General features: G+C 38.0%; 1 protein-coding gene and 1 long non-coding RNA gene across 3 annotated transcripts in view; one reads left to right on the forward strand and one right to left on the reverse strand.

Annotated features, from left to right (window-relative positions):
• Positions 1-6,795: 6,795 nt before the first annotated feature.
• Positions 6,796-25,359, forward strand: part of LOC139989680 (uncharacterized) — a 643,240-nt gene continuing 624,676 nt past the window's right edge. Inside the window, exon 1 of one of the 2 annotated variants that reach the window (XM_072008183.1) lies at positions 6,796-8,258. The gene's annotated coding sequence lies outside the window, so the exon portion shown is untranslated. The remainder of the gene's footprint in view (positions 8,259-25,359) is intronic. The other variant, XM_072008182.1, reaches the window with a different exon arrangement.
• The window catches only part of LOC139989705 (uncharacterized), a 108,706-nt gene continuing 94,875 nt past the window's right edge, over positions 11,529-25,359 (reverse strand). Inside the window, exons 2-4 of the long non-coding RNA XR_011800390.1 lie at positions 23,737-23,959; positions 15,102-15,179; positions 11,529-12,167 (exon numbers count right to left, since the gene is read on the reverse strand). This is a non-coding gene — a long non-coding RNA (uncharacterized lncRNA). The remainder of the gene's footprint in view (positions 12,168-15,101; positions 15,180-23,736; positions 23,960-25,359) is intronic.

The following is a 25,359-nucleotide window of genomic DNA, read 5'->3' on the forward strand; positions in this document are numbered from 1 at the left end:
TGGCACATACGCGTAACTAAGCATCTGTGTCGTATTGTTACTTTAAGAGCATCGTTTCTTTTTATCGAGAAGAACGATATAAGAAAGTGGAAATAATCGCTCGATGTATGATCCTAGGTAAAGATATTGTTTATATTAATTAAAGATCAATATTTACAGTGAAGCGTGAATTTAAAAGTATTTACTGCTACGGTTCTTCTTATCTGGAGAAAGAAGAAAAGAGTAGTACAAAACTATTACGGTCCTACGCGATAATATTCGATTTATACCTTCCAGATGATCCCATACAATTTAACAACTCTCGAAATTCATATTTAATCTGTTTGGAAACACACGAGCGAGTAAATGTAGCGGCTAAAGCGTACGTTACTCGGCTCGCGACATTTCAAGTACTTGGCCAAGTCCCTACATCATTCTTAACCGCAAAAACAGAAATTCACCCTGTGTCCACTCTCGACGAAAGCGACGAAAAGCACGACGTAGCCAAAGCAAACCAACGCCAGACACCCTTCTCGCGTATCAGCGAAAGGAAAAGCTGAAAACGGTCGTCGAGGCAACGTTTGCATTAAACACCGAACTGAGCTTCGAAAACATTTGTCGCGCTAACGTATGTAGCTTCTGGCTTCTGCGTGTTTCCCTCTGTAATAACCCACATTGTTCGAACCCTTATCGCGCGCGGGTGTAAAGCAGGGGAACGTGGTCGAGGGAATGACGTACGAAAGAGCGTAGCACGAGGGAGGAATCGTGGATTCGACGGTTTGAGGAGTGGAGAAAAAGAAAAAAGAAGAGCGGCACTCGAAGGCAACGGTGAAGAAAAGGGTGGGTCACTGGTGCTCAACTAGCCGGAGGGCTAAGTAATCTCGAGGTCTCGTAATGGGGGCGCGGAATTGCAAGCTCAGATATGACTATCCCGATTACGTTGATCAAATTTGAAACAGAATCGAAGTATACACAAGCTGAAGAAAGAAGAATATTTGGACAAAGTTAGATACCTGTTACGAATGTATTACTTATTTATTTATTTATTTATTTCATGTACGAGAGAGAATTCTCACCAGAGTATAAATATAAAGAACGACAGTGCAATAATAACAAAAGTATAAAGAAAAAAAGAAGAAACACAGATAACTTTACTCAAATTTCCACTTAAACATTGAATGAAAGCTTGGACCAGAGCTATAATTAGTGCTAAAGATATAACTACACTAACTACAATATTATAGCTTACTAATATAGCGAACAATTGACTGTTTAAATATTCTAAACAGTCAAATTGCTAAGTGTACGCTTGCAATCAATACTCTGTAATTTCTATGTGCGCTTTCAGATCCGTTCGAAATTGTACATTACTAACGATATTTGAAAATGCTTTGTACAGAAAATTTCTACAAACGTACAGAGCGGTCTGTAGGAAAGAAAAAGAAGAGAGAGACACTTCGGAAGGCAGGGGTAGAAAAAAAGGGTGGGTCACTGGTGCTCGACTAGCCAGAGGGCTAGGTGATCTCGAGGTCTCGTAATGGGGACGCAGAACTGCAAGCTCAGGCTAAGTAAAACGCCAGGGAAACGAAGGTCTAGGGCAAGTCGATATATATCCCCCTCCTTCAGCAAGTTCTCCTGCTCAAAGATTCCTAGCCCTTTTAGCCTTCGAGCAAAGAGCTGCACTTGAGACCGACGCAGTCGCGTGGAAGCTGGCAATTCAGAGTCGTCGACCCTTCGTGAGTTTGCGATACCCGAAGGGTTTCGTAAATCGAGGAGCAATAACAGACTCTTATTCGACGATAGCTGATACATATGGTCGTGCGTCAGCTGACTGATTGCTAACGCAGTAACGAGAAAATGTAGTCTACAGTTCAGGCACGAAGTTGGATCCTATAACGGATGGAGAGGTCTCTGGTCTGACAGATTTTTTAGATTTTTGTTTTTAAATAGAGGGTAGAGGGAAGTCTAGTTCGTAATAGTGTGAGGGAGAATAGTTCAGAATAGTACAGAGATTGAACATTATTTTTTGTTGCTTATCGTAGTTAAAGTTTCCTTTAGTTTTTGTTTGAATAAAGGCTTTGAAGTAATACCATTAAAAAGAATGTACTTTGTATTCGCCTGCTTCAGTTGTTTCAATAACTGAGAGAACAATTAGTAGTATAATTTTATACGCAGTTGTAATTTAATTATATGTCGTATAATCATGATTATCATATTATATATAATAATTGAAGGCCGTTTGTTATTGCTCGTAATTGAAATTCAATAAATTACACAGAGGCTCTTGTACGTCACTTTATTTGTATTTTCAGCGTATTTATTATGTGCTGACACTTATGTAAATTTCTCGGTTGACATTGTTGTATATAAAGTTACTCTGAAATCTCATGGATTTCAATGATTAATTGTAGTTGGGCGTGATACGTAATCACGGATAGCTCATTTTAATTCTCTAAATCGAAATGAGGAACATACGTACATATTGTTTCGAGTTGATATTGCGGTAGAGCGAGTACCGAATTAAGTAATGTACTAAGCATTGGAATGTTTTGTAAATGTAATTTCCTTCAGAATGGTATTTAAATACTATCACCATAGCTCACAATAATCAAGTCTATTCAACACAGTACGTGTTCTACAACTGAATGCACTCTAATGGAAATGTACTTTAACGAGCTGTGATCAAGTATGATTTATTATAATACAAGTACGCTTCTCGAGCGCATTGTGTTATAATTGACAGGGTCATCGTCATGCAGCGATACTGTATCAATAATCTACATATTAAAGCCTGCACTATCCTCATGAAATTTCAACTTCATTGTTGAACAATTTTGAATTTTAGATTCCTGTTCCCAATGCTTCAATTTTAAAACACTTTCTATCATAAAAAATATAATACTTACGTAGATATAAGTATAAAATATATAAATGTATAAAACTTGGATAATTACATCATTGTACAATGCAACTACAACTGTACAATTGCTTCAGTTCTAAATATTATAACAAGTACTTTAGATATTTTCTATATTCCTGCACACTATGCTCATTTTGTATGTTTTTACCCAGAAAAATATTCCACAAATGCATAAAGATTCGCAAAACTATACCAAAACGTTAAACTGACAAGGCCATAATAAATATCTCGACTCATCTCTACAAAATATCATCTCGATAACAGGAGACCAAGTTTCCATCAAAAAACTATCAGCCTCCTATTGGCGTGAAACTTTGATATAATACCCTCGTCAAACACCGAGCATTTTCAAGGGTTGCACCGATCGCCTATTACCCCGAAAAATATGTTAGGAACTCGATCATGGTGGTATAATGGGGTTCAAGGAAAGATAAACCAGATCGAAGCGAATGATGGATCGTAACCACAAACAAACACGCGAAACTTGGCATACAGATCATATTGTGGAAATGATTTCTTCTTCTATTAGTCGTACGAGTTGCCAAGCAAATGGAATCCCATCTTTTTTCCCTCGTTTTTTCTTCGTTTTCTTTTTATTATTACGACGAACTATGGATTCAATTCAGGCCCGTCGGACAGAACATCGACCTGTTTCACTGACACACTCTCAACTGCTCTTCCATTAGTAGGCAAACCTGAAAAGAGCGACTGAATGAATAGATAAAGAACGAATAAACAAAGAGAAACGCGATCTCAGAGCTTGATTCGCTCCGTCACGGGTCCGACTGCTGCATTTCTCTTCCTCCTATTTCTTTTTTTTTCCTCCTCTTTCTTTCCCTTTGTTGTTTTTTTTTTTTTTTTTTTTTTTTTATTAATTCATCAATCCGTCGACATTCTCTTCTCGTCGGTTCTTTATCGAGCATGAATGTTCGTTACAGTTATCCTCGTCGAGCGCTCGTCCAAATTTTTTTTGATCGATCCTAAAGTGGTGCCAGCGATTTCAAACCGGCCCCCGATGCGAAATGCAACCTTTGTCGTTGCTCGAAGTTGCGTGAACGTTCGTGGAATTGCGCATTTCCATCGTAATACTCTTCTAACTGTTGTCTCGTTTCTTTGTTCATAACTTTGTCCTTCTCTATCAAAGTGTTTCTTTTTTTTTTTACCAACACTCGACACGTGATAGGGCAGTGTATTCCTCGACGTTATTTGTTTCTTAACCCAGATGCATTATTATTACTATTTTTTTCTTTTGTAAAATCTATTATTATTTGTAAATCTTTTTCGATTTATGAATAGAAGAAATATTTTCGTGCAAACATTTGTGTAACGGGAGTATGGAATCGTTGTCCTTTTCAAAGAACGAGCCAATGCGATCGAACCAGGAGGCGTGACAACTTTCTTATTTTTACATGCATTATACAACGAATGCGTCGCCTCTATTGTACTTTGTGCTTGTTCTAGCATTCCAATTGCATTTACAGGAGCATATGAAATTTTAATTACTGCGAATAATCGTTTGAAAAAATTAAAGAAAATTTAGTTGAATAAAAAAACATTTGATTATTAATTCAGTCAGGATGCGAGAGAATTTATGGAATATGTGTGGAAACAAGGATTGTTTAAAAAGAAGTTAACGACGTAAAATTTGCTTTATTTCGCTTAAATTCTGTCAGTTAACACACTATCAAAGTTGCAGTAACTAATGTAATAGGATCATGCTGAAGATTCATAAGCTGCTCCTATGGGATCTTCGTACAGGTTTCATCAATCAGTATGACGTTTACAATACCCAAATAGGTACATCGATTTCCTCAGCAACTTAAACCGATAGGATTATGCTCTATAATTTATATTAAAATTCCATCATCCTTTATACAAAAATACTTTGTATGAAAAATACTTTGATCCTGATATTTCCCTACCTTGCTGCAGGATTACAGATGATGTTGTACACAGAAAACTAAAATCACGTCAAAAAGTCACCAAGTTAAACATGTTCGATATAGAAATTGCGCGTGGCGATTTTTATAGATTTTCATAGCAAACCGAACCGAGAAGACTATGTTCCACAACTTTTATTAAATTTGACATCATTCTTTATACTAAAACGCGTTTGAATATATTTCTCCACCTACTTTCTCGATATGACGGAATAGAAGAATAAAAGTAGCTCTAAAAACCATCAAATCAAGCCTATTCAACCAGAGATCAGGACTAGCACAACCAATAAAAAGAAAGTTAATTAAAATCCCATCGACCGACAACGATCGATCATTCGCAATGACCACGCTGATCGATCCAATTGTGAAATTACCAATATCCAGCAGCATAGCGACATTAACGAAGCAAGAAACGAGCTATCATCCACGTCACGGAGAGAACGTTCGTTTAATCGAAACGGGGGAACGAAGCGTTCGAAGTGGGTCATCGGTATGACCAAACCGAATATCTCTGAAAAGACGAAAGTCGCGACCTTCTCTCGCGTCGGATTGCCACGTTCCGCTTTGTCTCCATTCACAAAGACGCGCGTAACCGCGTCGCGGCGATGTTATCGGAGTCTCGTATAGGTTGGTCTACCGTTGTGTGCGGAGGGTTCGCCGTTTTCCCCTAACCTCGAGACGAAACCTCCCGCCACCCCGACATCCCTCAGGTGCCCACATCTCCCACCCAATTGGGGATTCGATCGACGTTGCTACTTCCAAGCGTGACCACCCAACCCCGTGGTGGCGCCTGCGTCGAGACGCCCCGTAAACACACCAGGAGAACCACCAAGGGAGCGAGTAGGATACCCGTGGACCAGCCTCTCTTCTCTCTGCACCACCACCGCCCCTTGTCGACGATTCTTGTCAACCGTCACGGGAATTCGCTGACCTGCGCGAGGAGAACCACTGGCTGAGAATTTCGTACGGCAGGATCTGCTTTTTACAGGAAGAGAGAGAGAGAGAGAGAGAGAGAGAGAGCTTCTCCGTGTGTTCGTCGGATCTACGCCGTTGTAGGTGTCGATATCGAGCTGGTGGGGCGTATAGAACGCGAGCACGAGTGTGGGTGTAAACCACGTTTGAACGGTGCACGGTAGGTATACCGCGGTCTCGTAGGACTAGCCAGCGCGTTGGTGTTTGTAGGATCTCTATGTAAGATACAGGAAAGGGTTTGGTTCAGATAGATCTTAGCAGGAGTCGTTGAAAGAGTAGAAAAATAACTGGTCCCAGCAATGACAAACGTGACAGAAGTAGTTCAGGAAACAACTTTCCCGTTGTTAGGCTGGCAACAGATCTGTGATACAAGTGTAATAGAATTTTCAGAGGCGGAGGTCCTAGCCTCACGGGTCGTTCATCAGTCACCCACGTTGACGGGGCAACAACAGCGAAGCTTCACGGGTGACGGATAGCAAATTTAAACAACCCTGCGTGCAGTTGTACCACTGTTTCGCTACATAATCTCACAACCCTGTTATCTTGTAACCCCGTTCACGCACACGCGTGTATGTATACGGTCACGGGTCTAGAGAAAGAGAGAGAGAGACAGAAAGAAAGAGAAAGAGAGAGAGAGAAAGAGGATACAGAACATTAACGTTAATATCAGCGTGTTGATGTTGCTACGCTCAAGCTGGATAGTAGCTATTCGGTCGGTAGCGGTAGCAGTAGAGCAGGATTTCGCAACGAGAGCTACGGGTATTGGTAATATTCCCAACATACACATAGCGAGAGTTGGTAAGGTTGTATGGTGAGTTCGTTGGGTGGTATTAGTGAAGGAAGTGGAGGTGGTTGTAGAAGCAGTGGAGGTGGATGGCGACGGTGGTGGTGGTGGGTGACGGTAGTGGAGGTGGTGACGGTGGTGGCGGTAGTGGCGGTAGCGGCGGAAGGTAGTTTCTGGGTGGTGGAGGGCGCGGATCGTCATCCGCAAAGTCGTGCGTTCACCCCGTGCCGCGACGACAACAGGGCGTCGTTCGTTCCGGAACGAGCGACGCTGCGTCGAGTTCGCTGGGGGTCCCGTCGCGAACTTTCCTGTCCTGAATGAAGCTTCGTATCCTCTCGGGCCGTCGTACCAGTGGTCGGTGGTATCGTTGAACGTTGTGGTGCGCGCGCGCTACGAGACAAGGGGACCGTGTGCTGGTGGTGTTCCGTTCGGTTCAGTGTCGAGGACGAGGGGCAAATTCCGGGTCGCTGCAGTTCGTCGAAGTGACGCGTGCACGCGAACAGCTCAGTCACATCGCGGCCACCCGTAACACTTGGCAAGGAAGGATCGCAGGTGGCGGACGTGTACGATCCTTTCTCTGTGGAACACGTGGTCGAGCGCGGCGAGTCTTCGTGCGACACACGAGGCAGCGCTAGCCTGTCCTCGAAATTTGAGGTTAGGTGTCCATGTGGCACGGTCGATCGACGCTCCTCTAAAGAACGTCCTTGTGACAAGGACGTCGATTCCTATCGCTGTAGAAGTTGCTACGGGCGCGGACATACGCGGAGTGGGGTGTAAACGGGGGCGAGAGAGGTATTCACCAACTACAGCTAGGTCTAAAGTGAATCTTGGTTGGGCGGTGGAAGGTTTACGTTCACGATCTCGCAAGCGAGTATACCGGAGGAGAAGAGATCGTCGGAGGCTCACGAAGCAGAGAGGATCCTCGAGTTCTTTCGATAGTGCAACGTTACTCGTGGAAAACACTGTCACGTGGATTTGCTCTCGAGACGTAATTAATCGGTGGAGTTTTGCCTTTTATACGCGAGAGCGGTCTATTCGGTGGAGAATCGTTGTGATCGCGAGAGTACGTATCGTTGTGTTCGTGTCTCGATCCCAACGTCGATCAGTGCGTCGAACCGAGGGTAAATATAAATGACGGGTGATGAATGGATGAATCCGAGCGAAACAACGGTATAATCAACCGGTATATTTATAGATAACGAGCTCGCTGGATCGACTCGCTAATTAGCGGTTGATCCGTAGTAAGGATTTCGTGGAAAAAAAGGTGTTGGAGTTTGTCGAGAAGATAAAATGCAGTCGCGCTCCATGTGGATGGAATCGTTTTCCGTCGAATGAGAAAAGTCTTGTGTGTTTTCAGTGATAGAGAAAGGCCGAGTTACGACAGTTTCTCAGTGAAGTGTTAAACGCAAGCAGCATCGGAGTTGTGATCCAGTGAAAACGTTGTTCAGGTGTACATCCAACAGGTTCTACGATGAGCCCATTGAAACACGTTCGAGAATCGAGCCTGTCCTTCTGATTCGTCGTGGCGTACATCGTTTTGGATTATGCTCTGTTGTTCAGCTTTAAACGTCGTGGATTCCCGCCCTATGTCGCTAGGGCGAGCACGTGAATCAACCCTCATAACGAAAATCGATCGGCTCGCTCGCGTACGAAACGTGGCCTGGTAAGTTCTACAAGAGAGAACCCCGACATACAGTTCGACGTGATATTCCTCGTAATATTCCGGCTCAAAGTTTCGCTCTTGTTCGTTCAACGAACGAGCCGAATCATACCGCGAAACAGCGACAAAAAAGGAGAGTAATCTTGGGAAAGTTTGACGGTAAGAGCAGCAAGAATAGTTCGGCCCATCTGAGGGAGGCATCAAAATTTATAGGAGTTGGCGAAAACTTCTTCAGTTCCGAATGAAAGTCTTGGAATCTTTCTTGAGCTGCAACCGGAAGACTAGCCGGTTTCCACAGATTTTTGCACGATAAGAACCAGCTGACTTCTCCTAAAAGAACGATAAGGAGATAAGAGAAGCTTACTCGAACTTGCCCTTCCTTTCGATCATCGGATTTGTTCTTCGGCACTTGGAGGTTCGAATACCATAAAGCCAATCTCGACGCGTTCGTCTATAATTAATCATGGCGTCCCTGAGCGCTCTTTGACTTCTACAAGTTTCGTCGCCGTTTAGCTTTCCGAACGCGTTGGATGGCTGAAGATCATCAGCATTTCAATGAACTTCGCTCCTGCGCATCTTAAAGCTCGTTATGTAACGGCTTCCGCCGTGGTTTCAGAATTGAAGGCTTTCATTTGGATGTTAATCAACGATGTTAAGCGTTCGAGGAACTGAACGTGCTTCTTCGTTCGCCATATTTTCTTCGTCCTCTCTTTTTCCTCGCGTTAACCGGTAGCGGAAGCTCGACGCTTCTTTTGTACATTCACGAGATGCTAAGAATTTTCCTTTCACCGTGCTTCGAGAGAATTAAATGACACCGAAGTGTCGGCCAAAGGAACCTTTCCATTTTAACGTCTCTGAAAGGCTGAAACGACGCGATTCAAAGGGATCGAATGAAAAACCCTGCAATTGAATTTCCTTCGACGTGGCAAAGAATTTGTACGATTCAACCAAACGGACAAATATATTATATAATCGGTGACTTAATGTTGAAACGTCGTTCCAATGTTATATATCTAAACCTTTAGACCTGGCTCGAACGGCGAGTTTAACGAAACATTTTTCTTCGCGACTGGCATTCGATGCTAGACTCTCGATATCATGTTCGCGTGCCTGCTCGAACGAGGGTGAGGAAGTTCTTGTTTACGCGGCCACGAAATCACCCCTACAAACATCGCCGCGTTCGATTAACTACCCTAAGGTTTAGTGGTATCGACTTACGAATACTTTTCACAGCTTCGTTTCATTAACCATCGTCTCGATTATGACGATTTCACGATTCATTTGATCGTATCGATTACGACCAACGGTGTGGTTTGTCGAGGAATATCCGATTTCGATTACGTCTAACCATATTGCTCGATGGTTATTTCCAGGTAAAAATGGTAGCGTTATTTGGGCGTGAATTTGTACGCTTCCTGAAGATACCGAGAAGTTAAAAGTTTCTTTATGAGAAATTTGTTTAAACTTGATGAACCTGTGTTCTACGTAACCATATTTCTTTCAAGAGAACGGGTTTCGAGCGTTGCTTAGTGCAATGAAATACTCAAACCTGATGTCGTCCTATAGTTTCAATGATATTGCTAATGAATGATATTGCAACGAAGCTTCGATCATATTCGTAATGATGGAAAGTAAATGTTGGAAAATTTATACAGACGTTTACAAAATTTAACTCGTGGAATCATATTTGTTTCAGGGGTTCGAATTTGAAGCGTTCTTAGTGCGATCACATATAGACAATTCGTCATACTTTTATTGATTTATTATTCGATTTCGTTGAAGAATTTTTCTCAATGATTTTTCGATGGAATTCCAATCGTGGATTCTACAATTGGTAGCATTATTCAATCTTAAAGGTGTGTGATATACTTTGAAGAATTTTGTGACATAATCTCGTATTTTAACTTTTTATCTATCTCTCTTTCTCGTATGTTTAATAATTTTAAGGCGATTGGCATTTACATACATACATATAAAATTCATTATAACTGAATATACAATATGTGAAATTTTTATTTAATTATATGTTTATTGGATTATATGGTTGTTCCTTTTTAGTTGCATATAGTTATTATATATAGTATTTAGTTTTATATAGTTATTCCTAAACTAGGATACCTGATATCATAATTTTAAAAGGAAATGTTAGTGAAAACACGAAGTATAGTGGTATGAAATGTTAATATGACCGGTAACAAAGTTTATCGCTGTTTAGCAGAGCAAATATTGCTGTTAAATATTTCACAATGCACTTTTACTCTAGAACTTTAATGAAAGTGGTAAATATTTCTGAAATGAGGATCATCTAAAACTTTCAGCTGATGTAGTTTGAATAATTCAGGTTTGACGTTTTATGTAGCACTCCACACCAACTACTACATGTACAAAATAAACTATTTCACGATCCATTTTTATATCTCTAAACATTTTTTAACGTTAATCCCGTTTGTCTATTCATTCTCATAGAATTAAGTTCGTTACGACATTATATGACTTTGTTAAATATTATTAAATTTCATTGCAATTATTTATCACAAAACCTAATAAGGCATATAAAATTTTAATTCAAATCGCTCATTCTAAATTACAGAATTATACTATAAAATATTAAACCAGAAACACAGAATTTCTTCCTGAACCTAATAAATTAAACTCAAATTTTTCACCGCTTCTATCGACCGAATAAAACAGAAATACACGATAAATAATCAAGATAATCTAAAATTAGTCTCAGTACTCTGTCACGGGACGAGGCAGCAAATAACGAATACTGCGTTTATAACAAACTTGTAAAGCCGCGTATCGGTAGATCGGGGTAGCCGCAATCGTATTCAAGTGGCTCCCAAAACGTTCATGCAAAACGGCTCATTTGCATAGGGAATCTACACAATCGAACTGTGTCTGGACAATTATTATCGAATAAACGTTTACACCCATCGAGATATTCTCGACGTATGTATACTATCATGTCCATAAGTCACCGGATACTTGCCTACTTGAAGCGGATTGTAGAATATCCGTACCTTTGACATCACGCAAATATTAACATTTGACGCAAACGCCAACTTCGTTTCACAATATGGATCGTTTTATATCATAAAATCGATTATGGATTTTTATTCCATTTACAGGAAATTGCAAAATTATACAGAGTGCGCGTAGTATGAAGAAATAAATAAAATATCCAAAGTGCAGTGCTTTCCAGAAATTCTTAATAAAAAGGGAAAACAATTTTCAACTAAGTTTCTATCTTCTGTACTGTGCTATCGAAAATATAAATTTGTAAAAAAAGCCGCAGTATTCTAATTAATAAACAACAGAATCAATTAAGAAGTTAATAAGCTCTATTTAAATTCTAGCAATTATTTTGTTCAAAATAAGCACAAGTCCGGTGACTTCCAGTGGACGAGATTATGGGCGAATGGCATCCCTGTAGATTCAAAATTCCCTGTAGATTCGCGAAATCGTTGCTCGCAGAGATTTCACGTATATCTTGCAGGACGGGCTCGTACCGATTCGTCGATCCCAATAATCAAGGACAAAAAGCGACATCCGTGTTCCTAATTAAAGCCGTGCACGGCTCAAAGATGTCATCGACGAAACTGATTAGCCGTAATTGGGGTTCGAAGCCTCGGGGCGATCACGACCCTCCTGTTTTGACAGTCCGTATTGGTAGTCGACATCGGATGACCCGCTGCACCAGCAGCGTACACAGGTGGTCGCTGGATTACCCTCTGCATCGTACGTGAAACGCGCTGATAAAAGTGGAGAATTGAAATTCGCCGGATTCATCCGTCCACGGATTATGCTGGCCAGCAAATTTTACTCTCCTCTGTCTTCTTTTTATATTTTTTTCTTTCCCCTTCTCTTTTTTAACACACTAAGCGCCAACATTGCGTTAACGCATTCTATCTGCAATTTTTTTCGACCAATTTATATCCTAGAGTCCTGGTTTCTAATATTATAGGTACAATTATAGACATCTTTTATAAATATTATTTTACAGAATATTCACACGGATTCTTACCGCGGCTTCTTTGACAGCGATCGAAGTTTGTGATCCCCCATTTTATTAAAATGTCAAACTTTTAAAGGAACTCTGTCTTAAAATTGCTTAAAACCTTAGAACTTTAAAAAAAAAAATTATCCTAATACCTTTACTGATAAATCTAATGCTAAATTCTAACTGTCAGAAGTAGCATGTCACTGTCGTATCATAAAACATACCTAATAGTACAATCTGATGGAGAAAAATACGAGGACTAGAGAGAGGCTTAAAAGAATATTTTAAAACCGTTATTGAAAATCGATTCTAAATTTCTTTTAAAAACACCGTAACAGTCACTGTCACGTTATGAATTACGCCTGACACACAAATCCTAACGGAAAAGATCGAAGGTACGATCATAGTTCCGGTGAAATTTATTCGGAATTGCGACGTAATCGAACTCTGGTTCTAATTATTGTCTAGCAGCGTGTGTCAGAGTGAAAATCGTGGAACAACGTGTATCTATGTAGGTGTACGACGGAACAAAACCCGTGTTCATCGTCGTAATCGGAAAATATGTGGATCAGTGGTGGATAGAGAGCGACGAGGGCCAGCGGAGGAAGATTAATGAAAAACTTAAAGGTGAAGAAACCGAGTGGAGGGTTCAATCGTGACGGAACGTGATAGAAGAATAAATAAAAAGGTGTACGCGAAAGTGTGTTAAGGACAATCGTGATCGCTATTCGTTTTGTCCCCTTTCGAGAATTATAAACGGCTCCCGGCCATTGGAACGCTTCGGCTCGTTGCCGCGGCTCGATACTCTGTCGTCGTCATTCATCATCGGCTGTAATTACGCGATTTGCATCGAAATGGAAATCACGTCCGACTTTAATGGCATGTTAAGGGCAATAGATCGGGAGCGTCATATGGACTTTTAGAAATCTGCTGAGCGCGCCGATAACGTTTGCGTTTGCCGCATTTCCTGGAATGAAATATCGTCAAACGTTTTTTCTAATATATTTTTTATATATTTTGATTTAAATAGGGCGCCCTGTTCATCGTTTAATCTTTCACAATCGAACTTTCGTTTCCTTTTTAAAGGAAAACAGTTTCAGTTCGTTAGGATATTCTCAGTTTTTTCCTGTCACAAATCATTTTATTTACTAAAATCTAAAGATCGGAACATAAAAATTCATAAATAAGTGGTTTTCGACATTAACATTGAAACTATCAAACCTATCAGAATGATAATACTTTACCTTCGCGATGAATAAATCAATGAGAACATGCAAGTGCTTCTAATAAAATTAATGCTGATTTTTATTGACTCAGAAACACAATCGCACAAAACCATTTATTTTCATCGTTTCCTGTATGTACTGCAGATCGGAAATAAATATGTACCTAAATATATAGATATGTTTATAACTTCCATATCACGTGTTAAATTAATTTGGTGTTAAAAAAAGCGAGATAACGGGGAATATAGAAAGAAGAATAGAGAAAGGGAAAAGAAAGAAATGATTAAAAGTTATTAAAGCATCTGTAAAACTATGGTAGAGTCTTCTTTGTGCTCTCTGAAAAGGCTCCGATAGAGCAGGATAAACGAGTCAGTTTTACAATAATTGTATTAATTAAAATCAATTTAAATAACGAGGTCTGTGCAAATAATGGAAAGACTAGATTTAATTCAACGTTTAATTAACACAAGATACTATGGTATCTCAAGTTGCTCGAATGAAACGCTACGCGAAACTTTCAAAGATTTAACAACGAAGAAATCATAATGACAAGCTTCGAGAAGTTACTAGCGTGTTGTTTCAATCTGGCGAGGAAATCGAAATCGCGGGGATGGAGACTACGGGAAAACGTGTCGACCAAGTCATCCTGATTAATCGCCGATTCTAATGTCTCAATTTATGCCGCAATCAAGGTAATTTGACGTTTAATCAAAGCAGCTGTATCGTGAATCTACGACGCGAAGTAATGAATAGCAAATCGTAAACGTCGATCGGAAGATTTACTATGATGATTATGGATACGATCGAAATTTAAAGATCCAGCGTGTAATCACGATTATGTTAAGTTCCTGTTAATTCTTTCGTATCTAAATTATTTCTCTAAAAAATGTTTAGTTGCATTCGGTTATTGTATAGGTCTGACAAAAAGAGAAAATTGAAAAAATTATTGAAAGGAATACTGAACCGACTGTATACACGCGGAGAGTATAAATAATTTTAAGAAGTGATGTTCTACACTATAGGTTTATAATATAAACATTAAGTAAATCATTGACTCTAAATAGAATTTATTAGTTGAGAAGAGTTAGCGATCCTACATCGAAGTAGACTCGACAGTGTATTTCATACTATTCCTGTTACTTTCAACATGCAAAATAGATTCATTTGTTCAACAATTTAATTTAATAGAGATATATCAACAACATGTTAGATACAAAAACTTATAACTATAATCAAATAACCCTTGAATATAATATTGAATATGGTTCTGATTGTAAAGGGATAATCGCGATGAAAAACGATTATGAAAAACAAATCGTAAACCGATGTGAAAATAATACGATGCATATAGGAATAATTGGAAAATTTTCAAAAGATATTCCAAGCGATAAACGAACAAAATCACATTCGCTAACTCGAATCGGAGATATATTTGTAAATAAATTTTTAACTAGAGCAACGATAAATTATTAAAAATCAATATTGTTCCGAACCTTGCGTATACGGTACTGTACCGGTTTTGATTGTTCGTGTCTAATATAACGTTCAATTTAATCGAATTTAGTGCAATCAAGTGCAGCAAGTGTGGATAATGAAAAAGTTGATCGATTCACTTACCATTTTCGAAGAATATTATGCTGAACCATCGAACAAGATTAAAATGTACCTCGGTCTTCTTAGATCCATGATTTTCTCCTGAAACAGATTAAAAGTGTATTTATATTAAAATGCACGCTTGTTCGTTGCTGTTTGTAAACTTTCTATAAATTATCAAATACTCGCGCAAATTCGCTGGATCTAAAAAAAAAAAAATGAAAATCTTGCATAAATATAAAATTCATTATGAATAATGACATTTTTAAAAGGACTTTATTAACGAAGGGTGTAAAAAGTTTGGATCGCTTAAAGGGACTAAAGCAATTTCCATATCTTAAACACGGAACTGGCGAAAAAGCTCTCGTACATGTCTTACGAACCTTTTAGTGGTATATAAAATCCGCATAAAGTATTACCTAAGGCATGAACACGAAGGAGAAAGAAAGGAACAGGTCGGTTACTATTATGTTGTTTTTATATGAACACACATATGTAGTGAATAAAGAAGTAATGACACGCTTTCCAAGCGCTGTGAAGAAGATAGGTGCAAATGAATTTTTTCAGGACTATACCAATCCACGAGGTATTTTTTCCTTTCGCTAAAGCAACGTCGGTCATATTATCATTGCGTATTATCATTATACATTTCAGCTATAAGATAAATAGAGGGTAGAAATATTTAAGACGATGTTTTAGTCGAATCTTATCGAAATATCATACAATACTTTTTCTATTTCTCTGTAAGATGCAGATATCGTCACAACCAACTCCCCAAATTTCTACCTTTTCGTTAATTATAAAAAATTAGTCTTCTAGAATTTTTATAAAAGATATCTACGTTTAAAATTCCTATAAAATTGCCAACCAAAAATGTGATAATTTTTATCGACCCTTGTATCAACTCACCAAGGTTACAGAAATCATAAAATTACTTTTTTAATACTTTCATTCTTGAAAGACCGCTGAAACTGGTGTTAATGTTTACTGACAGCAGCGAAAGTCAGTGTTAGGAATAAGACGGTGGAACAAATAATTCAAACGTTCCCAGACTTAATGTAGATGCATTAACACTGACACAGTTTGTCGTGAAAGAATATCAGTAGCGATATCAACATACGATCGAGCGGAAATACGAGCATGCGACGAAGCATCGCACGCAAATCGCTCGTTAAACGCACTGTGAAAAGCGATTTCGCAAATTTTTCAGCTGACCGCGGAGGAAAATCTTCAATCGTAAAAGCTTCGCAGTGGATCTGCCAGGTTAAATCTTTAATGTGCGATCCCCGGTAAATTGCTAGCTTGCTCTGCCGACGGCATAAGCGGCTACTCAGTTTATCGAGGCGAGATCTTAATGAATTCCTACGTTCGGATTATCTTAACGGAATTTCTGCGCTCAATGTCGCTAGTAAAATGTGATTTGTTGCATGAAAGACGCAACGTTTTACCCTCGAGGATATCTTTATGGCTTAGAGAAATCGTTAAGGTGGTAATATTCGTTGTTTTTTTTTTTTTTTTTTTTTAACGAAACAGGTAAAAATTAATTAAATATTTCTTTTATACGATCAATTTACTTCAAGATAAAAGATGTAATTATTTCGAATATTATTGGATCATATCGATAGAAATACCGTCTACACTGCCGGACAAATGGAAACCAATATCTTCGTACGATAACGCAGGATCTCATATATTAAAGACGACCATCGAAAGAACCTCAGGGATGGAAATATGAAATTTTGTCATACCATTTCTCTTTTCGATCTCGTACTCGTGGATTCCAATGCTAGAAGAATTTGTTGATCCTAAGGATTTCGATAACTTTTATAAATCGTAAATCGTTAAATAAAGCGTATACAGATACAGTGGCTACAAAAAATATTTACACATATCCTTATTCTCTAATGAAGTGTTTTACTATGAGATTCTATATTTCAATTCTATATTATCAAACATTTTTAGTCATGCTAAAGCACTAAACGATACAAAATCCAAAATACTCGAATCTACTTAATCAGTAAATGCGTAGCTCCATAATAAACACCATGGAGTGTAAATACTTTCTGGAATTATGTTTCGATTCTATACACACTTCGAGGAAAGTACACCTGAATTTAAAATTCAGAAAACGACATTTTATATATATCAACTTAATGTAAAGCACGTTCTACTCGGAAAAGCAAGAATGCAACACGGTTCTAAGCAAGACCAAGGTAAAATGGGCCAATAAATAAAAGCTGTTTGCTGCTGGTTGAAATAACGAGCAGCCGCACCCACCCTGTATCCCCCAAAAATCTATTACTTTTGCGAGTCTCGCTCCAGGCGAGACCAACGTCCATTAAAAACTTCCGTATTAAATCGTTAACAATAGGAAAATTTGCTCGATATAACGGCCAACCTCTGACTTGCAGTTGGGCGATTAAGTTGGATCGGTTAATCGAGCAGAACATTCGTTGCGTCTGCGATAGTGGCTAGCGTGATGAATGCCCTCACTGAGTTCGACAGTGGTTCGACAGCAGACGTTCACCGAGCGATTTGACGCGTGTACAACGCAACGTATGACGAGGTTTGCATGTTACAATGATGTTTACACGGTGGCAAGTCAGTCTACAGGGAAACGTCTAGGAGCAGCATGTGGCTAATCCGATTATATTGCTATACTCCTTTAAACACCGCTGTCGTCATTAGGCGACGAAACGAAGATTTCGTAAGATACGGCTGTTGTTAATGAACGATATTAAGATTCTAATTGAGTTTAAGACGCGAGAATAATCGCTCATCTACGACTCCATTCGAAAGTTATATGAAGATTACATAGAAGAAAAAAAGTGATAAGGCACATTCTCAATTTTCTCTATAGGAAATTAATTTTTATATAATAATCCACCTTGTACGTCATTCGTTGCAATTTTCAAAATTCAAGTTTACTATACAGGTACATTACTGTATTATCAAAATTGCCATTTTTTTCTTTTTTTTTTAATAAAAAATGCATTTGGCGCAAGAACGAGGACTATTGTAAGGAAGGGCGACATCATCGAACAAAACTCGAAAGAAGAGAAACCTTGCTGTACTCGTGAAGCTCTTTGCGGACCCGTGGGTCATACGAGTGGATCGATACTTTGTGATTGATCCTCGCTTTTTCTAGGCTAGTGGCCTCTACAGGCGAGGGTCGCGTGATAGCTTTTCCCAAAAGATACGATGAATTATCCTAAAGGGAACATGACGTGATCGAACTTGATCCTACTCCCTTATTTATGGATGGTTTATCCTTGAAGTAGAACCTGCTTTTTATTCTGTTTGGTGGCAGACTCTCGCTGAGAAGGATTACGCAGGATATATGCTGCTCTTATGAGAACTTTAATATTTTTCATAGAGTATGACGTTTGAATTATATTCTCTGTTTAATAATATGAAATATTTTTGAAATAACAACATTGAGAATATTTTCTTTTCGTGGATATAACTTTATCGTCCGTTTCGATGATATATTAAATGAATCGAAGTAAAAAGATATTGAACGTGTAAGTATAAGTAACTTGTTTTCAACGAATTCAACAGGAGTTCGAAAGCCACAATGGCTACCGACGTAGAAAACGAAGTTGGGAATTTTCAGTGTCAATTAAGAAGTTCAAGAAGGGTGATCTTAATCTCTAAGATAGGAACCGAAGACAAGAGACCTTTATTGAATTGAAAATGGTGGATTTCATTGCTGAAACTGAATCAAAAATTATTAAAAAGAGATTAATCACCTGGTTTATTTAATTGAAAATCTAAGAAATATCTTAGAAAGCTGATGTCATCTTTTACTATTTCAAAGAATTTAAAAAAACATAATATGTACTTATAAATCTTTGCCAGGTTCTAATTTATATTTGTATTTATGGTATTTTATTATGGCATTTTAATATAGATCGTACTATAAGATACTATTAGAACATACAGAGTTAAAGTATTATTTGCTGTTTAATTTTATCTCATTCGGTAAAAGTAAAAAAAAAAGGAGAGAGAAAGGATTTAAAAAAGTAATTAAATACAGTATTTCAAAGTACAGATGAAATAGCAGAAAAATCTTTAATGTGCCAATAAAATATTTCGAATAAAAAATAACAGCTGTATGGACAAATTTCCGAAATATCGAACGCTGAAACGCCGAACGTATTTCGCTCCGCTTTGCCGTACCTTTTCGTTTCTTTACGTCATGAGTGATTAATTTTTATCGTTCGAAACTAAGTTATAATCGAGAATGATCGGGGCAAGAACGATCGGCAAACAATACACAATGATCGATAAGAGAACGTCTGGGATATAGAGCCAACAGCTCCATTTCAGGAATCAACAAACTTCAATTCAACTTCCATCCGTTATCTCGTTATCGACTTCTCAATTAAGTCTCCAATGAACAGTTTTCTTGATTTCGTAGAAAAACAGGTCCGTCGCGAGATTCCCTTTGACGGCTCTTCTTGTTATCTATCAACTTTCCGAGAGAGAAAGAGGAAAGACGAAGAGAACGTCTTTTTATTAAGATACCATCGCATTACAAAGTAGTTCTTAGAGAATGCTCGAATAAATGAAGACATAACGGCTTCCAATTTATGCGCTAAACTTGCAAAACTTCGTTTCGCTTCGGTTAAGCGAGTTGCAGCTTTCTGCAAACAACGAGGACAACGTTAAACATCTTAGACTGCGAACACATTGCCTTCGATTAACGTTAACGTACGCTAGATTGGTATCGATTTATGGCAGACAGAAACTTGGAAACTCTGGTAAATTATTCGATTGAGCGACGTTTAACTAGTATGGTAAAAGGAGCACACGATTATTACGTGCAAATTGATCTGCAATTGCATCATGACAAGAAGAAATAGAGAGAAAGGGAGGAATTACATATTGATAACTAAATACCGTCAATGTCAATGCGCGACTTGTAAATGTTCGTCGAACCAGTGATAGATGTTCGTTCAATCAATTTGCACAGCGGACTCGATTTAGCGAATTCGGAAGTAAAGTTTGATGAGTTTCGATTTTATTTTAACTGCAATGAAATTTTAATTATTCTCGAAACGTATAACGACCGGGCTTTGATTTTCTCGTCGGACATTTCGATACGAAAGTTAAATCGTGAAACTGACGACGATAAATCAAACGCGTGAGAGTGATAGGATTTTGTTGAGCGAGCGAGGAGTGTTTGGAATAGAACGATAGGTGTGCGACTGAAGGATATTTGGTGTAGGGTGTTAGACAGGTGTGACTGAAGAGTATTTGAACAGAATGCTTGAGATTATCGTGAGATACCATCAAAAGCTTCCCGTCCGTGTCTTTTCGCAACGGTTGCACTCAGTGAGAGAGACAGAGAAATAGAAGAAGAGGAAGAAATATGCGCGCTAGAATAATTATACATAAAAAAAGAGGATAAAAGAGGGAGTAAAAATATATGTTTGGTTAGTTACTGTTATGTTGTTATTTATAATTCAATTCGTTGTTATTTTATTTAGCCGTCCGTTCGTAACCAAACATTGCAACAAAAGTTAATAATTTGGAAGATGGAATTAAATTATTATTATTTAATCTGTGATTATTCAAAATGTCAGTGACATCGATGATCTTCGTTAATCTAACTACGATATTTAATAAAATATATTCCTTCACTATTTGTGCGAATCGATATGTCAGATTAACTCTGTAATGGAAGAATAAAAGATTTTCACTTCGCAAACATCATAACAGCGTTATTGAAAAAAAAAATTGAAAAAATGTGGGTTAGATTAAATTGCTGATCAGATAACACGAAATCGATATATTAACTACCGATAAAACATACTACCCTCTATTTCAAATACGTAAACCAATTTAAATGATTAAAGATTACAGAGAAATAATATTTGTTTATACGTAAGCTGTCATAAATCCACAGATATGTAATGTCACTTGCAATATTGCAATTTTGAAAAAACTACACATCCAATAGCGAACGATACAAGAAATCGTGTGACACTTCTATTACAATTCGATGCGTCGTTCTATCGTTATCTGACCAGCAAGTTCCTGAATATACTGCAAGACGAATATACTGCTCGAACGATACAATATTTTAAAGAAATGTAAATGTAAAGTTTGTAAATCACGCCGAAGTTACTGAATATCTACGAATCAATAACGTAGCTCTTGAGGTACCTTTGTTTCAAAAAGAACAATCGCTCGAAGGAACAAATTCTCCATTAATTGAAATCTCGTAATTAGTCACTTTACGTTCGATTATCTAATTGCTGGAATCAGAGAATAAATTATCGCAAAAAAGAAATTTTTATTTTTCCGATTATCCTATTACTACCGAGAATGCTTTCAATTGCTGTCTTCGCTAAATCTGTCCTTTCTACTCAAACATCGGCGATAAAACCTATAAAGGGATTATTGGTGGAAGAAGTAGCCTAACAAACCAGAACAGAACCGATGACACGATAAACGATTAATTCATGGACAGGACAATTTGTTGGAATGAAGTCTGGTCGGGACTTCATGAGAGGTTGTCACGTACAGACGGCGTGGTGGATTACAATGTCGAGCACGCGATATGTAACGGAGAAAGTGGGAAATCGAAATTTATGCCGTCGAGTTAGACAAGAGAGAGGTCGATCCCTTTATCGGCGGTTTGTGTGCCCGATTAATGGCATCGAATTGCGGTTTACCCTGAATTATTGCTTTGTTAAGAAGAACCGAACAAAATGACGGACATTTTCATGACGAAGTACTCTAACTAAAACGAAAATATGCAGTTTAAATGTAGATAATCATTAACATTATGCCGCATTGCAAAAAAGTAATATTTTAAAAAGGTACAAATTATTTTCTATTGTATTCTACCTTTAGAATTATATTGTGATATGCTTCAGATAATAGAAACCTTTCGTCTTTCTGATTCAAATTATGTCACTTTTATTTTTCTAATGTTTTTCATCCAGACAGAACGATTGAAATATAAACGAAAAGAATCTCAGAGAATTTGTAAATGACGAGTTACTAATAATTTGTACAATTTCGTGACACATATAGTTCTTATAATTTTGTAAGCTGTACTGTTGATAACTCACTCAAATTATTAATATTTTTCAACTGTTTGTAACAAAATGATTATTGCACATTAGAAATCAGTTAAATGTTAAATTTATAAAATTATCTCGATATATAAGTATTTGCAAAATAGAGATTTCGAACAATGTCAAATATATCTCGTCTATGTCGACAGAAAGGGCCAAAGGGAGATCGAACTGTTGAACATGAGAACGCGACCTGCAAACGTGCGAATGTTGCTCGCGCGCCGAACCTACGAACGTGCCAATGTTGCTTGTGAACGTGGTTCGCAAACGTGGCCTGCAAACATGCGAATGTGGCTTATGAACGCGCGAACGTGCAGCCGTTGTCTGCGAATGTGTGAACGTGATTTGTGAATGTGCAAACATGACGAACGTGGCCAGCGAATTTTGATTTTTGTCTCGAATCTTGATTTAAATGTCAATCTCTGCGAAACGTCCGTAAACGCTTAATTAGTTATTCTAGTAAGTAAATATAGAATAACATTAATGAGCGATGCAATCAAAACGAGGTATCTGTGATTGCAGGGCAAACTCATTCTATTCAATTATTTAGAGGTGAAGTTGAATTAATTTCAACCGATGTTTACCGCGCTTTATTCTTTGATGCTCGAACATTCTACCCATTGCCGTATTAAAATTCCACCGAGAAATATTTAATGCTATTCCCTATTATCTATGTTGTCTATATAATATTTCATCAAAATTCTCTCTATACAAATTCCAATATCATCGGATCTCGGATAATTTCAGTGAACAATACCAAAAATATGAATATCACGCAGGCTCGAATCAAACTGCACAACAATGTCTCTCTATAGAAAATTTTGATTGTAGATATTGCCTGATAATAATCAGACAAAAGCTTAACAATCGAACGTTGGTCATTTTGTAGAAACGACAGCCGATTAAACTTCATTCGCGTCATTTAATATTAATGACTAATTAACGATTAGAAGCAACGCTTAATGAGAAATATGAGTGAAAACAAAGTTCAGAGAAATCATTTACAATTAGTTTGAAAATGAAAACTTTCTGGGGGTGACTCCTGGGGGTACTCCTTACAAGAAAAGTAATAGTTGAAATATCAAAACTTTGCTCGAAACTTGGAAGCACATTTCTAGTCAAATAAAACAACAGATTCGTATTAGTAAAATATGTGAAATTACTCGAAGCCAATTGACTTGCCTACTAAATTCAATGGAGAACTTAATAAATTCTCGTACAATTTATATTCATATTAAAATCGTATCGACCGTAACGATTAAAATCAAATTTAAAGGATCAGCAGTATATAAACGAGAGTGGAAAGAATATCTCAAATTAACTAAATAATAATCAAATAAGCAAAGGGATTCAAACCAAGCAAACGCGAATTAACGTGAGTGAGGTTTTAAATCGATGGACAAAATGTTACAGGGTTTTAAATTAATGGACAAAACGGAACAAGGCTTTAAATTGACGGACAAACCGGAACGAGGCTATGGCATTGTATAATTGGTTTTCGGCATTGGTATATCAGTTGAAAATGAACATCATAATTGCAGGTGTCTGCGGTTCTTACGGCTTACCAGTATTACAGGTGGTTGGCAAATTTCGTGGTGCACGTAACGAGGGGATCAAGACCGTATCTCCCTTTGCAGGCCGCCATTTGCAGTAAGAAGGGTCGGTTTCCGTTTACATTTACTTGAGTCGCCGGAAATTCCAGGTCACGCGTGTGCCGCGCTGTCGGCCTTTGATCGTCGAATCGTGAACAGATAATTCGCCGGCCGAGATTCCAGAAAATCTGCCAACCTATTTCAACAGTTAATGAAAAGACATTTGCACAGCTGGCGACTGCTTTCAATTTGCACAGACAACCCTTCTCCCTCTCTACTCTCCTATCTTATTTCACTTCCTTTTTTTCTTTTTGATCTACTGAAATAGGATGAAAGAGAAGAGCGTTGTCCGATTTTGTAGGGTGTTATAATTTAGGTCCGTATACTTTTTCGTGACATAGTGAAATGCAGGGTAAGAAACATTCATCACGTTTAAATGTTATGCATAATCACTTATGTTTATGGTAGATTTTCATATGAAAATGTAATTAGCAGTTGAAAATTACAGAAAAGAGGCTAGCTAATACATTCGTATAGATTGTTTTATCGTAATGTCATTTTATCAGTAAGAGTGTTATTCTTTTAAGAACGAAAGAAACTAATTATAGTAGCTGTACAAATTCGTATATAATCCGCATGAATTATTTTCTTACTCGTACATTTTATTTGCTTACTATGTAGGTCTAAGAACCAATTTATTATTACTCTTTGATCTAGAATTATTCAAAAAATTTAACATCTTCCACGACAGAACTCCATTTATGTGAACCAATCAAAATACAGGCAACTGATGGAATATGAGTTCACTGATTCTCCTCGCTATGATCTTTCGATCAAATAATAGAATTTTACGTTCAGATAATTCGATTCAACTAAAAACTAAAATTTAATTCCAATAAACGAAATTTCACTGTACTGCAATTTCTGACAGAATATCAGTTGAACAATTATTTTACATTCCAATATTTTATCAGCCATTCGAAAATTCGAATTAAACCCTTGAGATTCGATTCGTTTGAAAGCAATCATCTACAATTTAATATTCCCCTTACCCCGCGCAAATAGCTCCTTTCTTTCAAGCCCAACCGCGCAATCTTCGATGTAACACCGTTCACACGTACGTAACCTCCCCGCCTCCCACAGACACACACACACATACGCACATAGTACATAGACATATGCAGCTCTCAGAATTTCAATTCATCGCTTCTGGAAGCAACGATTGCGCATTAAAAGTTCCATTCATCGGTGCTCGATGAAGCAACGCCTCCCGCGGTTCTCGCTGATTTGCTTTCAAAATTCCATAGGCGCAGCTTCAAATTTTCCGCAAGAATTCACCTCATAGGTTAGAAAGGATCGTCCCGGGAATTAGCTGCAAGCGTATATCTCTCTAAAAGCTCTCAAGCGCCGTAGGACATCGCTGTCGAGCATCTACAAGGAGAAAATGCATTCCTCCATTCCGTCGTGCTATTGTATTTTCCTTCTGCATTGTTCCCTACCGTGCACTCTCTCCTCTCTCTCTCTTCTTACTTTCATCCTTGTTGTGGGCTATGTCATACGTTAATGATCAGCGTTCGTTGCTACCATTATTTTAAT

Source organism: Bombus fervidus, chromosome 8 (assembly GCF_041682495.2).
Source record: "Bombus fervidus isolate BK054 chromosome 8, iyBomFerv1, whole genome shotgun sequence".
NCBI classification, from domain to species: Eukaryota; Metazoa; Arthropoda; class Insecta; order Hymenoptera; family Apidae; genus Bombus; species Bombus fervidus.